The sequence below is a fragment of the Lycorma delicatula genome, chromosome 7 (assembly GCF_047948215.1).
Source record: "Lycorma delicatula isolate Av1 chromosome 7, ASM4794821v1, whole genome shotgun sequence".
In the NCBI taxonomy this organism is placed as follows: Eukaryota; Metazoa; Arthropoda; class Insecta; order Hemiptera; family Fulgoridae; genus Lycorma; species Lycorma delicatula.
The window spans coordinates 112,583,315-112,601,541 of record NC_134461.1 but is presented as its reverse complement, the minus strand read 5'-3'; the positions used below and the strand labels follow the sequence as shown (position 1 = coordinate 112,601,541).

At 29.0% G+C, this 18,227-nt stretch overlaps 1 long non-coding RNA gene across 1 annotated transcript in view; it reads right to left on the bottom strand.

The window, feature by feature from the left end:
- Positions 1 to 751: 751 nt before the first annotated feature.
- The window catches only part of LOC142327725 (uncharacterized), a 499,223-nt gene continuing 481,747 nt past the window's right edge, over positions 752 to 18,227 (bottom strand). Inside the window, exon 3 of the long non-coding RNA XR_012757074.1 lies at positions 752 to 799. This is a non-coding gene — a long non-coding RNA (uncharacterized LOC142327725). The remainder of the gene's footprint in view (positions 800 to 18,227) is intronic.

Here is an 18,227-nt window from a genome sequence, read left to right as displayed (position 1 = left end):
TGTTCAGAGCAGCGAGAAAGAAAAAAAACAAAAGAAACGGTTAAAGTCGTCCATAATCATTAAAAAAAAAAATTAATACACATTTAATTTAAAGTAGATATTTAAGGATAATGGATAAAAGTTCAATGAAACACAAATTAACAATAAAAGCTTAGTTCAATCATTTAAGTAGATACCCTTGTACAAATTGAAAGAGAAAACAAAAAGATATTAGGAGGTTTTTTTTATTACTTTTAACTCAATAGATTAAAATTTGTAGCATAGAAAAACTAATAAAAATTGGGGAAGTATTTTTTAAATATAACATAATTATTCTCATAGACTTTATTATTTACTGTAATATTTGAAAATAATTCTGGTTCCTTCTAATTTGATTCAGTAAATATAGTGGGGAAAAAAAAAAATAATTTTTTAAGTAAAAAACCTTATCAAATGTAAACATATCAAAAGAGCTGAATTTTACTACTTCCATTGTATTGGGAGAATATCAGTCTATTATCCACTTAATAGGTCTCAGAAATTTTACTACTAAGACCAGTAATGAATATTTCATTTAGAAAAAATAATAAAAATTAATATTATGAAATAAAAACTATAGTCACGTATAAAATGGATATACATAAAATATAGCATATATTAGAAAAAAATATTAACAAATAATTTACCTTAGTATTGTATGAAATTTTAATTGAGAAAAAATTCTGAATCAAGTTCATTTGCTTTAAAATCACCATCTTATTATTTACTACTTCCAGGTTATAACAAATATGCTTGTAAGAAATCGGAGGATTGGCGATAGCTGTTAATATAACAAAAACAAGCCAAATTATATTAATTTCAATAACTAAATTATAAAGATTAAACAATAATGATTCATCGTTGCCTACCAACAACAACAATCTAAAAAATAATTAATAAGGATTAAAAGAAAATAAATAAATCAGTATTTAATTGTGCTAATATATATATTTTTTTTCTATCAGAAAAAAGATATTAGTTAAAAACATATATTTGTTATATTTCTCTATTCAATATTAAAACAATTCATACTGCAAATAAATAAACTACCAGATTTAGTTTTGTTTTATGTATTCAGCTTACGTATTGATATAAATATAATTAATAAAATGTAAATAACCTGACACAGCTGTAAATTTTAACTAAATTACGTATGCAAAGGTAATTTAAAATAATATTTTTATAAATGGTTAGTTTTATCGGATTTTCTTCTTAACATATAAATTATATTCTTCTTTTTCTTATTTTACATCCCTTCCTGTCGTTTATTACTAATATAAAAAGGTACTAGATTAAAAAATTTCCTTCCATAGTATTGCTTATTTTAATTTAAGCAAAAAAAAAAAAAAAAACAAAGTTATTAACATTTGTTTTTATCAATTTATAATTAATTGGTATAAATTAAATTTATTAATACCGCCTTATAAAAAAAAAAAAAATATTTTTAATTGTTGTCATTAGTTTTACCAGGATTAAAATAGTTATGACAACACTAATAATATTTTATTAAACATGTCAGGGTTCACTTTTCTCGCCCTTCCCGTCTAGCTAGGACCCAGGCTGGACTCTCTCTGTGTTCATTTTACTCATTGTGTGAGAATAACAATTAATGCCTGAAGAGCTCTCTTTCCTCTAACGTTTCCCTCTTCCTGACCTAGAAGCTCTGATAATCTCCTGCTGTAGACATACTTATTGGTTCCATTTCCGAGCATGGAAATATACTTTTGCCATGGAGCCAATATGCACAGGATCAACGTACTTAATCTGTACATTATAGCTAAAGCGACATGAACCCATATATGTCCATAGTAGCTGTAGACATCAGTATGAATTCGTGAGGGATTTAACTGCAACTCACGTTGCAAATTTATTGCAGCTCGAGTATGGTTGTAGCGCTTTCGGTTAGCAGCTAATAGAAAATCAGCTATTTCGGAGGACCTAGATACTCATTTTTTTAGCAGACTTTAAACAATTAGAAAGATACTTCTCTTTCTTGAATCTTTGACAATCTAATGTCTACAGCCAAAATAAGCGCTCAAAACCCATAAAAGTTCGCTATTCGAACTTTTATGTTTAAATTAAATTAGATTAAATTAAATGTGCTAATTTAAGCTAATTACAGTGATAATAATAATAATAAAAATAATAATAAAACATCCTCTGTACTTTGTGCGGAGGATCGGATGATTCCATCTCCGACGCTTCAGATACCTTGAAATTTGACAAGACCTTTAAAAAGATGGAAAAAAAGAAACAAAAAAAGATGGCCTAAGGTAAAACCTAAGCGATAGGATATCAGATGAAGCTCGTTTTTATGATAGCTTTTAATTAAATGATGTATGGATGACAAATTTTAATTTTTATGTGACATTAAAGATGTTTTGGAAACTTTTGTTAGAAGTGGTTTGTGAGTTATTTAAGTGGCAAGGACCCTTTATACCTTGTCATCTTGTATTTAAAATTTCTTTTTAATATAAATTTTTCATAATTTTTCATGTAAAGGCGATATATATTTGGTAGTTTTGACAACTTCCGTTAGAAATGGTTTATATTTTTAAATGGCAAGGGCCGTTTACACCCTTGTCATTTTGTGTATATTTTTGGGGTTTTAATAACCTTTTAACAAGTCTATTTTTAGGTGATATGTTTTGACAAAGGCTAATAAATTAACGGGAAGGGAAAGAAAGATTTTTTTTATGTAGAGATGGCTAATTACCATATTATTCGATGGCTCTAAAAACTCAAAAAAGAGTAATAATAATAATATCCATAAATTTGTATTGAATTGAGAGGAGAGTGGAAGAAGTGATAGGAGAAGACCAATTTGGTTTCAGGAAAAGTATAGGGACAAGGGAAGCAATTTTAGGCCTCAGATTAATAGTAGAAGGAAGATTAAAGAAAAACGAACCAACATACTTGGCGTTTATAGACCTAGAAAAGGCTTTCGATAACGTAAACTGGAACGTAGACTGGAATAAAATGTTCAGCATTTTAAAAAAATTAGGGTTCAAATACAGAGATAGAAGACCAATTGCTAACATGTACAGGAACCAAACAGCAACAATAACAATTGAAGAACATAAGAAAGAAGCCCTAATAAGAAAGGGAGTCCGACAAGGATGTTCCCTATCTCCGTTACTTTTTAATCTTTACATGAAACTAGCAGTTAATGATGTTAAAGAACAATTTAGATTCGGAGTAACAGTACAAGGTGAAAAGATAAAGATGCTACAATTTGCTGATGATATAGTAATTCTAGCCGAGAGTAAAAAGGATTTAGAAGAAACAATGAACCGCATGATGAAGTCCTACGCAAGAACTATCGCATGAAAATAAACAAGAACAAAACAAAAGTAATGAAATGTAGTAGAAATAACAAAGATGGACCAATGAATGTGAAAATAGGAGGAGAAAAGATTATGTAGGTACAAGAATTTTTTTATTTGGGAAGTAAAATTACTGAAGATGGACGAAGCAGGAGCGATATAAAATGCCGAATAGCACAAGCTAAACGAGCCTTCAGTAAGAAATATAATTTGTTTACATCAAAAATTAATTTAAATGTCAGGAAAAGATTTTTGAAAGTGTATGTTTGGAGTGTCAATTTATATGGAAGTGAAATTTGGACGATCGGAGTATCTGAGAAGAAAAGATTAGAAGCTTTTGAAATGCGGTGCTATAGGAGAATGTTAAAAATCAGATGGGTGGATAAAGTGACAAATGAAGAGGTATTGCGGCAAATAGATGAAGAAAGAAGCATTTGGAAAAATATATTTAAAAGAAGAGACAGACTTACAGGCCACATACTAAGGCATCCTGGAATAGTCGCTTTAATATTGGAAGGACAGGTAGAAGGAAAATATTGTGTAGGCAGGCCACGTTTGGAATATGTAAAACAAATTGTTAGGGATGTAGGATTTAGAGGGTATACTGAAATGAAACGACTGGCACTAGATAGGGAATCTTGGAGAGCTGCATCAAACCAGTCAAATGACCGAAGACAAAAAAAAAAAAAATTTGTATATTTCAATTCCTTTCGAATTTGAATGTTGTTTTCATATATATATATATATATATATTTACTAGAGCGCAGAAAAAAACGGAGTTTTACATTAATTTGCATATTAAAAATTAAAAAAAAAAGTAAACTATTCAGATTCAGCTCCACATGTGAGACATTTTTCACTCGTTAACTAGCGGAGTGGCTTTATAACATTATTACTTTTAATGATATGATTTCTTTACGGTAGTTTTTATATTTCAAGTGTTTTATATAATCAAAGCCATGAAGAAAGTAAGGAAGATTATTGTACGCACCCTTTTTTATCTGCTTATATAGTGAGTAATTTTTTTTTTTTAATGTAATGATCTCTAATTTGGGTTGGTTATAATTATTAAAATTTTTATTAAATATTCTATTTATTATTTGTAGTATTAAGAGATGAAATAGGAAAGTGATGTGCATTATTGTAAAAATATAAATATATCTATTTCCATTTACTGCAAAAAAAAGAACACACAATTTAGTAAACTGGAATGTGAAAAGCAAATCTTGCCATTTGCTTTTAAAAAATGTTTTAAATAAAGGTTATGTAGGAAGTTAACAATGCACTGTTCATGTATTTTAACATAATATTACAATAGAAAATAGGAATCTTCATTTTAAATTTCCATGTATTTGACATTAACTTCCCGCCCACATTAAGTAAATAATATGAAGTAATTTACTGTTATAATAATTAAATTGTGGGTGGAATTTTCATTTGTTTTTACAATTTTAATACAAACAGCACAAAATATAATTATATATTGCCGTTGGCTATATAGCGTAGGTTTTACCGCATTCTTTGTTTTCATATCTTTTTCATTTAAAAAAAAATAATTTTCATTGAGAAAAAGATCTCTGTGCGTATAAACCATAAAAGATTTTCTGGAAAATGAAGGAAGCAACATTTCTAATAATAATAATAATAATAAAAAAATAACATTTTTCTATAGAAATTACATTCAATTATACTTAAATATTTGTAATTTGATTTTTTTTTTACTAAAACATTCTGATCGTGAAAATGAAAAAAAAATCCATAGAAAAACAGAATTTAAAGTTAATCCTATTGCTTATTTCTATAAAGTTCATCCTAAGCTAATAAGTATCAAAAAACGTTTTATTATTAAGAAACGGATGGAAGATAAATATTTCAAGTAAAGACATAACAAATATTGGTAAGATTTTAATTCTGTAAATTTCTATATCCAGTTAAAATAAAATACTTAAATAATATTAAAACAAGTTGTCCATCATTAATAATCACAAAATTACTTGAACTGAAAGTTGAATTAATGAGCATGAACATTAGCAGGAGCATATATAAACACAGCATGAGCAATAATAAAGTTGTGAAACCAAAGCACATTTTTCTTTAGATTAATTTGAAAAGTACTAACACAAAATTAAATGTATATACTCAACAATGATTTACTATTTGTTCTATCAACAATTTAATAAAATATTTAATATTTCAAGAAGAGTTTATCCGATTCGATAAATAAAATACAACAATATCTTTCTTTTACAAATATTTCTTGCGTAATCTACGTAGCTGTCATTTACAGATTACGATTTAGTTTGACACACAAAAACGTTACTGTAAAATGCGACACCCTTTCTATTTAAACTAATCTACAATGTTCTTGAGTTTAAAAAAACTATATCTAGGTAAATATATACATTCAAATACACGAAGATTCAGATTAAAATAGTAATATAATTAAAATAAAAGTAATACATATTTATAACGTACTCGTTCTAGCCGGTCAGGGCTCGCTTCACTCGCCCGACAGTATAGAAAGGGGGCTTTGTCCCCTGACCCCCGATGCATTCGTTATCTTTATTAGATATTTCACAGATATTCATTAAGAAAAAAAATCAACTTCATTATATTTTTGTTACCACGGTGACAGAAATATAATGAATTGCAAGGATAATTCTTTTCTTTAGTGAATATTTTTAATTCACAAATTTACTTCCAAGGGGTTAGGAGACATGATCTGTGGCTTAAAACATTCCCTGGAATAACAAAAATGTATCCTAAAAATTTGAAAGAAATCGCTTTGTTGGTTCTCGCGTGATGCTGTTGCAAAGACAAACTTTCACGTTTATATGTATAAGACATCTCTAACCCCGATGTTTTCCTTGTTTAACCCCAAAACACAAATATCATTTTATTATTCATGTATAAATCGTTGAAACGAATGAATGTTCATGCACTTCATTCAAAATAAGAATGTAAGCACATACAGCAAATCAACGAACCGTTGGAGAGACTAGTTATAATTTTCAGATTCATCCAGGAGAGTAAAAACTAAAAAAATCTGACAATAATGTTGTAATACTTTCCTGGCGTTAGTTGTTTATGCTTATATATTGGAAAAATAACTAAATATGAAAGAAGTTACTTTTTTCACCCCTACACCCCTGGAATGGATCTGCAGTCAAACATGAGTCAGTCCAGAGGCGTATCCTTGCGATTCCGACAGGCCTCTCCGCCTGCCGGCAGAAAGTCCGACATAGTAGGTTGGCCAGCCGGTTCTGGATCTTCTTATTTTAATTTGCCTGCCTCTAACTTCAGAGGGGAGTAACGGGGATGCCGTTCCTGGGATCCCGCCCCCTCCGTCGGGACTTGGCCTTTTCTCCTACTTTTTTTTGACGAGGCTCGGGAGTCCTAGTGCCTCCTCACTCACTCACCCGTGCAAGCATGAACGAACGGCAGCGCAGCAAGGGACTGTCCTTCCCCTCCACGTCTTCCACCCGGGTTTTAGTCTGCCCCCCATTCTCTGTAATCCTTTTCTTTTCTCTTTAGGATGTTTGGAATCAGCTTGCCATGTTTTGCCATTCCCATAAATCCTTTAATATGTATAGGACAGCGGTTTCAGGTGTTATCCATCCGAGATTACAATTTAACTTAACTCCATCCCACCGAGGACATTCAAAGAAGGTATGGTAGGGGGTGTCCTGCAGCCGGAAATGCAATTCTGGAACATCCTTCTACCAAATCGGTAGAGATATTCCTCAAATTCGACGTTACCAGAGAGGAACTGTGTGACGAAAGAAAGACCGCATAACCCGTAACTGCATAAACCGGCCTTTTATGTAATAACTAGCCGGTTAAGGCTCGCTTCATTAGCTCTTCCCATCTAGCCAGGACCCAGTCCGGACCTCTACTCGATTAGTTTTCCCTCTTTTCCCTCTTCTGATGAAAAAGATCTGACATACTCTTGCTGTTGGTTACCTAAGTTACCTAAGAAAGAAATTACCTAAAATTGTTATTCTGTAGTGGGGGTAATCTATGATAAAGTTTTATTGTAAAATTATCTTTTTATGTTCAAATAAAATAAAATCATATGTTTTTTTTATTTTTTCAACTCCCCACCTTGACATTGTTTTTCTACGTTTACTATGTTAAATGAAAGAAACTATAAAAAATCCATTAAAAAATTTTTAACCAATAAAAAGTTACGTAAGATTCCTTTTTTGATGGTGGGGGTAAATGATGATGAAATTTTATTGTTAACATTATTACTAAAGTTTTATATTTGAATTTTTAATACAATTAAAAGTTTTGAAAACACTGAGGTAATGTGTATGCAGATATGTTAGTATTTTCTTAGAAATATTTAATTTAATTTACGGTGGTTTTAGTTCGTGTTATAAGGAACAAGTTAAAGTTCTGGATTGTTAATGGAGTACGGTTGGTTAAAACTGCCTATTTAAAATGAGTCTTCTGTAATATATTTTATTTTAAAAAATCGGTAATACTTATAATTTAGATACCATTAACTATTATCATTATCTATTATCATTTATTTTTGAATTAATCGTTTTTCTTTTAATTTTACTACTTCTCATGTTACTCAACATTGTTTTCTTTTAAACATTCTTAATTATTTATTTAATTTTGTTATTCCCCTACATCTCAGGAATGAATATTTAGCCATCTACTCATGCGAACGTCGGATCTAATAATTATATATATTTATCTATAATCAGTGAATTTACCAGACTTGTAAAAATCGATTGTTGCGGTTATACGGTCACTGCTGTATGAGAGAATATTGAGGGACAGTTGAAAAAATATAGGAATTGAATTAATTATTAGGTGAATAATACGGAAAGCTGTGGTTAAGTGCAAAATACTGAATTTTCACAGAAAACTATAAATTATAATAACGAGATTACTAATTTATTAATATCAAATTAATATGTTCGTAATTATGAACGTCTCACACAGTAGATTATTAGTTAATGAATATTTGATAGCTATGAGTCTAGTGAAAGCGAATTTAATAAAAACAATAAAAATATATGTTGATATCCAATTTTCAGTGTTAAAGGAAATGTAAAGACGTTTCAACATATCAGATCTTAGATACTATTAAAAATTAAAAAAAAAAAACATCAAACGTAATTAAATTTTATTTTTAACAGCATAGAAAATAATGAAAGTCTTTTTAAAAATATTTTCGTGATTATCATTTTTGTTTGAAGTTGTTTAAGTTTCAGAAATGTAATTAAAGTTGCTTATATATTCATTTTCAAAATGCGAGGATAAAAGCTTAGTAAAAAACATTAAATATAACAGAATTAATAAAATAAATCTGATAATAAAGAATATTTCTATATTTTTCGCTGAAAACTAAGATTACAAGTTAAACTACTGAAAAAATTGATAGATTCATTTAACCACAACAGCTTTTGGTTGCCGTACTATTAACTTTTTTATCTATTCGAGCACATACAGGCAAAGAAAGGTTGCAGCATGTACTCTTAATTTATGAATAAATGTTTACATATGATATACTATGTTAGTTAAGGAAGATACAAAACAAATTAATTGTCATATTTATGAGATATATTTCATTTGTAGGAATAAAGATTAGAAGAAATATGATATCATAGTGATTTAATTTAATATACTTTTATTTAATAACTAGCCGGTTAGGGCTCGCTTCACTAGCTCTTCCCGTCTAACCAGAACCCAGTCTGGACCCCTAATCTATTAGTTATCGTCATTATTGTGAGAAAATACTGATAAATAACAAAGCCAAATAAGCCCTTTTCCATCTTCTTGATGTAAAAGATCCGACATACTCTTCCTGTAGACGAACGTAATGGTTCCGCTTTCTAATTCCGGGCATGAAAATGCAAACACAATTTTGTCATGGTTCCAATTTGCAGCTCCATAATGACATCAGTATGAACTCGTGAGAAATTTAACTGCCACTCGCGTTGCAAATTTATTGCAGTACGAATCTGGACGTAGCGCTCTTGGTCAGTAATGATGTGATATTTTTTCATTTTTTTTATTGTTATTATTATTTATCAATTTTTTTTACAATCAGACGTTAGTAATTATTAATAAATCAATATATTTAAATTTAAAAAAAGTTAAAAACAAAATGGAGATGTGGTCTGATTCGAACCGATGTGCCTTTCCTCTTGTAAGATCCAAATATTTCATTAATTAAAATTTTATTTGGCTATTACTGTGGAACCAATAAAAATAAGTATCACATGATATATCGTTGACAAACGTTCAATGAGGTCTTATTACTGCAGTTATTAAAATGCCCAAAAAAAACGGCTATCAATTGCTCCAAACATGTTTCATTTTTTTCCCGATGAGTCTGAGAAATACCATTTATGTACCCCCCATAAATGGCGGAGTGTCGGACTCGCACGGGTTCGGCTAGAAGTAATTAGAGGCCAAGTGTACCCGAGAGGTGCCTTTGAGTTCTGGGGATCGGGAGTCTCCGTGCTTCATCGCCGCCGCCCATCTATGCAAGCACAGACGAACGGCGACTTTACAGAGGGCTGTTCCACGATCAGTTCCTTCACCTCGATGTTCAAGGTCTTTTCACAAGTAAAAAGTCATCATAACTCAATCTTCTCTATTATTCCATATTAGTCTGCACTCCACTCTCGGAGTTCAGCTTCCTTATTTTTGATTATACAGTAGGCAAGTACGCAGTCCACTCTTTTTTCCCAAGAAGCATGATGTTAATAGTATTATCTGATATAATTCCTGTAAGCCCCAATTATTGCTTTATGCTCAACCACCGTGGACATACATAGAATGTGTGTTCGCATGTATCCACTTCGCCACAATACACGCATAGGTGTGAATTCTTCCTTTTAAATCTATGGAGATATGAATTAAACACTCCATGACTTTATAACATCTGGGTCGGGATAAAACCAACCTCACCGTGGTCCCTTGTATACCATGGCTGCAACCGTGGAATGAGTCGTCTTGTCCATAGACCTTTGTTTGAATCTTCCTAACTCGCTTGCCATTCCCACATCATCAATGAAGTAGCCTCCTCATCTGCATTTCACTATAAGTTCTTTTTACCTGAACCTCTTCATATTATTTTAATGAAACGAAACTGAAAGAGATTATAGTTATATTATTATTATTATCTTTAAATTCTACTTCTTACAGTTTTGCATCAGGATGGGCAAATCCTGTGAAACTTATTCGCCAAACATCAGAAAACAAGGGGGAAAAAGCGATAAAAAATGTTTCTTTTTAAGCTTTTACTTAACTTGCATCAAACGTTTAAAACAAAATTTAATTCGTTATCAGTCCAGGTTATAAAGAAAGAATTACATATTCGTCGATAAATAAAAATGAAAGTGTAATTCACTGAATTCGATGAATTAAATGAGCGAGAAAAGAAGTTACAAAAGTTACCAACTTTTGTAACTTCTCTCTCGCACCAACCTTTTTAATGCGTAAAACAAGTAGATCTTTCTTATCTCGTTTTGCTATTGTCAAACTTTGGGTTTTCTACATTAATAAAAAAAGAGAATCACAACTTTACAAAATCTTTCTTTGTTGTGCATTAACATTTATATTGCTGTGAAATTCATTTCTTCCTTTTTTCACAACAACCGACTAAGAGGATTACATTTTATCTCTGAAAAAAAAGCTATAAACATTTTTATTGTTGTGTAGTACCGTAAATATAAAACACAAAGAAAATAAATGTAAAGGTTCATAAGCTCGAAAAGCATGCAAAAAAATTCATCAATTAGCCTGCAATTACAATTTAACTTTTAAAGAAATAGCAATAAAATTTAATTAAATACAATCAGGGAGTAATTTGTTTCAGTACTGAATAGAAATAGTATATAAGGAATACTTCATAAAAATGACAAGTGTCTAATAAGTTATTGCTTTACAAAAGAATTTTCTATTTTTAATTTTTAATTTTTAATGTGTACACCGCAATCTGTTAAATTTCTAAAAAAATAAGCAATCCCTTACCCAAATGGAAAGTGGATTATATGTATGACGTGTAAATGAGGTTAAACATGTAAGGTAGACATGTAAATCAGCTGTTAAACAGCAATCAGCTGTTTACCACTAGACCAACCAAGTGGGTTAATAATAATAATAACTGAAATGTTAATAATGAATAGCATTATTAATGGAGGTATTTATCAGAGTGACTTTCTCTGAGAGTAACAGTGTAGCTTGGTGAAAAAGGAAACAAGAAACCACTTCACTCCCTATTTTCCCTTATAATGACTTGGCATAACATGCTTTATTTCAAACAATGTAAAATTGTTGAAATATTAAAAAAATGTAATTTTAAAGTGCTTTTTAAAATTCTATTTATTCTTATTGACCTTCGTAGTACATGAATAACAGACTCAAAGTCCCTGTTATGAATGACATATTTTACACATTATATAAATTAATTTCATGATCATCCATCTGTTTAATTAGACATTCAACGTTTATTTATTTATCCATCTGTTTAATTAGACATTCAACGTTTATTTATTCACTGTTATCTAACGTGTATCTATTTATTAACGTTTATCTATTAACTGTTTCGAGAAAACAGATTGTCAAAAGATATTAATTATAATGTTACGTAGTTTGTATAAAACCATTTTCTATTAATGAATTTTGAGTTGTTGAAATATGATTATAAAAGTTTTACGCATTGTAAATTGTGATTCAAAAAATAACCACGATAAAATGCAGATAGTGATGGAAACGGAAACTTTTGATATTTGAATTTATATGTAAATTTATTATCATGTTTTATACGAAGAAAATAACTTATAAATATGAAATTAATCCAACAGGATATTTCTCTATTAGTGGAACTATACGCAGGTAATATTTTATTTTATCCCCTAAAGGATTAAATAAGAATACGGGATGAATTTAAAATACTTAATATTGAATTTATTTATTTTTTTTATATTTGTATACTTTCTTGAATTTTTTAAATTTCACTTTATATTTTTAAATAAATAACTAATAACCATTATAAGTTTTTATTTTTTCTAAAAAAATAAATTATTAGTTAAATTTGTAAAAGGTTTGGTAAAAATTCTATTAATTGATTATAAAGTGGTTGAGAATCAGGCGTAAATAAATGCAATTAAATAAATTAGTGTCGGTAGTAACGATTAACTCTCCCGATTATATTACATTGCTATTTAGAAACAATCGAGAAGTTAGATAAAAAAAAAGCTAACATTTACAAAATAATAAAACAAAATTAATGTCTATACCATATAATGTATGGAACATTAAAAAAAAATTCTTACCCTTATAAATTTGTCAAAAATTAACTGATTGAAAAATGCTAAAAAATCTATCAAAAAATATATGTCCAGTTATTCCGTACTGAAGTTTTTAATAGAAAAAAATACTATAATTTTCTTTTCTTGTACAAATTTTAATATTTATCAATTTTATTATTTAAAATTATTTATTTGCCTTTAAAGGAAATTAAAATCTAATATCTAATCATCACGTAATAACAATAATCTTTTTTATTTCGATGGCCTTTACATATCCTCTTTCAACCATCTACAATAAAATAAAATTCTGGAAAACTGGAATAACCCTGACAAGGAAAAGGTATGACAAAAACGTTTACACTTTAATATTCTACACAAAAAATAATAAGAAATAAATATGTGCTAACATACAAAAAATAAATGATACTCATGCAATCTACATATAACAATAACAATATAGAGAAAGACTCAAAGTTCTTTGATCAAATTATCGAAACAACCTATAATAAATCCAGTTATTTAATTACTTATAATTGATGACTTCTCTTAATAATGAAATACCATCAACAATGAGATCCACAGAATAAGGAAGATAAATATTAATGTTTTCTAAACACTTTAACAAAGGAACAAAAGCTGACTTCTGTATCTAACATAAGGTATTCGTAAACCAGTACTAGTTATATCAATGAGAATATTTCCTTTGAAAACCTTAGCAGCAATATAACATTCTAAAACAACCTCTGATCACTCAGGAAATGAAGATCACTTTACCAAAACCTCTATCTCATAAATTAAAAAACAGACGTCTCTTAATAGTTTCATTTAAATTAGAAGTATAGTTTCTAATGTAATTCTATACTGCGGCGCAATATTCAAGCACTGGCGTAACTGACATAAAAGCAGCCCAAATTTTTCCCTGTTTAAAATTCTATTCGAAAAACATGATCATTAAATAACAATTTGCGATAAAAATTAACTTCCAAAAGTCCAAAACTGCATCTTTTCTACGTATTCAACATTGGCCAACCTCATAGAAATATTTAAGTTCCAAATTCCTTGCATAATTCTACTACAACAATAATTAACCTACCGTCTTTTTTTTTTATTGATCTCAGCTACAATTTTCATTTAAAAACGGTTTTATGTTTTTGAAAAAGGTCCTGCGGTCTAAGTTTGAAATTAGCCTAACTCATCCTCTATCCCATCTGCAGCTCTAACTCTACCAATTTTATCTTCTCTTAAAAGCATTTGGGGTTGTTTTTGATATATCAATCTACGGCCTCACAGTATCAGAACCATGCAGAAAAGCTCTTGAGCAGATAATAATAATAGTATAGTGGGTAGCGTGGGTGATTTAACCCAACAGGAGGGAGGTATTAGCGGTCATTCCCAGCGGTCATTCCCCTAAGCGCGCCGGTTGCGCCCCGGAGAGTGAACGCCCTTTACCGGACTTATTCGCTTCACAAGTCGTCAAAATAATATAATAATATTAATATATATGTATTTAAATTCTATTATATTATACTTAGTTCATTAAAAGGTTCATCGAATTTCTATCTTTAAGTATTTCACCGTATTTTTAAGTATTTTACAAATATTAACAGAACTTAAACAACGGTTATAATTTTATATAATTAGTTTTTTTTTATGAAATGATTTTTTTAGAAAAAAATCAGTTTTCGTTTGGTGAAATGTTTATTTGTGCAAAGATTACAAAAAAAGAATAGAAAAAAAATTAAATAATAAAAATAAATAATTTATTAAAAAAATTTAATAATAGAAAAGAGTTAGGGGCTCTTTCTATAATTCCTGTCAACCAAATCTCTGAATATTTAATCTGATTCTCCTCGGCTGCTTCCAATATTGGAATTACGCTTTCAAGATTATATTTATTTCTGAATATATTATAAAATCCTATCAAAATCAAATCAAGAGATTTTTTAACAATACATATTTTAAATGTTAATAATTTCTATTACAGATAATCAAATTTTAGTAAAAATTGACATCGGTCTGAATTAAAAATTGTACTTTTTTTTTAGATAATGTTCAAAAATAAATAAATAAAATCCTGTTACCTTAAAATAATAATTTGTTTATTAGCTAAAAAACAAAACATTAGTGGTATTTATTTGTGCTACTGTTGGTTTATTTATTTTGAATTTAGTTTTCAATGAAGATGAGTCGTTCTAATTCATTAATAAATTGTAATTCATAATAAAAAAAAAATAATTTTAAAAATATTAACTTTTTTTGTAATCAAAATGATTTTACTGACATTAATTTATGTCAGTAAAATCATTTTGATTACAAAAAATTATTACGGTGTTTAATTTAACACCGTAATAACATTTGTAATTAAATTATGTATTTGCAATCACTTCTAAATTACTTTTTCTGCGGAAATTTAAAAAAATAATTTTTATCTACAGTAAGGTAAAATTTTAATTTATATCATCTTCTTATTTCTGAATTATTCTGTAGAGACTGTAAATTAGCATAACCCAATGTGTACAAAACTGTCAACTAGCGATGGTTTTCATATATCTCCTAATAATTTTAGATTTTTTTATTGCATTTTTTAATAAAAAGTATTTTTCTAATATGGCATCAAAAAGAAGGAATAATTTAGTTGTTTTTTCACAGTACCGGTGATTCAAAAAAGACTTCACAATTTTAAAACCAAACAAAAATTTATTAAGGTAACTTGAAAATAGGGTTTCTCATTTCATAGCAAAACACATCAAATTTAGACTCACGTAGTTCATTAGTTCCAAATTCGGCGGCCACCACCGCTCTCTCCTTGTTGTTAAAAACGAATACATGTACTGGTGCGGAACGTGCTCGCTATGTGTTTTGGTTTCACGATTTGCAATCAGCAACTGCAGTTCAACGTAATTTTCATAGAAAGTACAGTAGGGAGCCTCATAATAAGTGTACAATTTACTTTTGGCACCAAACCTTCATCGAGACTGGTTGTTCTCTTAAACATACTCTTAATCATCATGTCCATGCGTTGCTGAAGCTGCTGTGGAACAACTTAGAGAAAGGTTTGAACGTAGTCCGAAGAAATCAACTTGACGTGCGTCGCGTGAGTTGCCACGCAACATATTGTTAAATATTTTTTTTTAACATTTTCATTTTTTATTTCTGATTTCTGTTTTCAAATGGTTTAGTTAAAGATATTCATTTCATACGATAACTGGAATCATTTTTCAATATCACGGTTTTTTCACGGTTTTCAATATCACCAAAAATTTTTCACTAACCGTAGCTCGATAACAAAGCGTTTTCAGACAGTGTATGTTTTTTTTCCGTATTTTAAGCTTCATCAGTTACTAGGTTATTTCCCTTTTCTCCTGAATAACCGTGTATGATTATGTATTAATTAATAAATTGATTTTATTTATATATATATGATAAAATCTTTTAAGTGATAAATTAATTTAGCACAACAGCTTTAAAGAATACGTTTATGAAATATACAGAAAGCATACGTTTAAAATATGAAGATGGTTTACTATAGTACACACTATCACACAAACAAGATATGTGTGTGATAGTGTGTACTATAGTAAACCATTTGAAAACAGAAATCAGAAATAAAGTTAGTGAAAAGTTTTTGGTGATATTGAAAACCGTGGCTAGAAATTTGATTCAACCGAAATACCCAACTAAAATAAAAATCAAATTTTTCTAAATATTCAACTGTTTTATTCAACTTATCTTTCACCATTTTTTTCAAACGTTTTATGTTATTACCAATTTAACAAAAATATTGTACGTCAAACATAAAAACAGGGGTTTCACCCAAATATACTGGTTTTCACTCCAGATCTAACAAAGAATAACACAAAAACAGTTTTGGAACCTATTTTATTCAATTTTCCAGGTCAGAAAACATAATAATTCACTACTTCTGTCTCTTAATTAAGTTTCTAAAAATTTCGATTTTTTTAAGAAAAATTCTTAATAAAACCATGAAATTAGCGTCTTAATTGTAACAGCTCAAACTCGAGTACTTTTGGCAGCCAAAATTTATTAGTATATTTAAAAAATCATTTACGTATGTGGGTTTGTGAATGTGTGTATGAGTGTTTATACACAGACGAACGTATGAATTTAACGGAGGAATTTACTTTGTAGTATCATCCTTTGTCAATTCAGTACATTAAATAGTCAGAGGTAAATACTGCTTTTAAAAGGGATATATGAATAACTCAGTATATTATACGAGTACATAAAGAATGTTCATGGTTTCTATAGAAACCTATCAGCGAAGAAAATGTAATGAAACTTTCAGAAATTCCAATCGCTGCTTGTTCATTCAAACATATCCGTTAACATTCTATTTTTTACATACCTCTCGGGTATAAGATATTATTTGTGACGTAATAATGTAATTACAATGTATTACTACAATGAGTTGAATTCTACCGTATCCGTATATATTAACAAAGATATGTAGCTATGGATGCAAAAGTTATTTATTGAAAATGAATAAATTCCATTTTTATTTTACGTTGCTAATTTTTAATTCACATTAAAACAGAAGCTGGATAAATTACAAAAGCACCGAATGAAAAGAGAGGTAAACAGGTAAAAAAAGTAATCTGAACGCTAAAGTTGATAAAAAAACATAAAATACTTATAAACCATCTCTAAGTCAATTATACTACGTAAGGTTTCGTTAGTCTTCGGTTTGTTTCGGTTAGGTGTGAATTATAATGTAAAATACCCATAAGCATTGTTTACTAATTCCACTTAACTATAAACATTTGTCAAAATCCCCTATTCTATAGAAGTACTTTTTTGTATACAATTCTTCCTTTAAATGTGAAAAATGAAAATACATGCGTGTCCACAAAAAAGAACAGAAAAATGTCAGTGTCGTAATTAAATGATATATGTGTATATGACGAATATTTGCGGCATATAGCATGCGACGTATACAAGTGTCACTCTGCATACCTTTATGTAGCATTGCATAACTTAATTTAATAGGCTTAAATGTAAAAAAAAAAAATAGTTTATTTGAATAATAAAAACAGTACATTAAAAAGAATAAACATTTGTATTTTCAATATGAAAATTAACATCATTAATGATTATTTATAAAAATGTTTTCTAAATTGAAAATTGATGTTTTTATTTGTTTTCCTAAAAATCTATATGTAACGAAAAAGGAGTATGAATAATGAATAGGAGCTTTTCAATAGTTACAGCGTATTAAGAGGTAGAAACTAAGAATGAGTTAAACTAAGTACGAAATACTGTGGCAAAAGGAACTATAAACAATTAGGAAACTTTTGTGGTTTTAAATAAATATTTTTAAAACCATTAAATGTTTGAGATATTCTATTGTTTCAACGTAAGATTTTCGCAATATTGGATAGGATAAAAATGGGTAGCGGTATGAGAATTTGCTTTAGAGGAAGTAGGAACAACCAGTGGAAGGAAGTAAGGAAGATTACAAAACATACCGTACAAGCGTACAAAACATACCGGCAACAATGTTATGTTTGTTTGGTTATTAATTAATAAAAACTGGATGACACATTTAAAAATTAATATGGTAATAAAGATGTTTTAAATG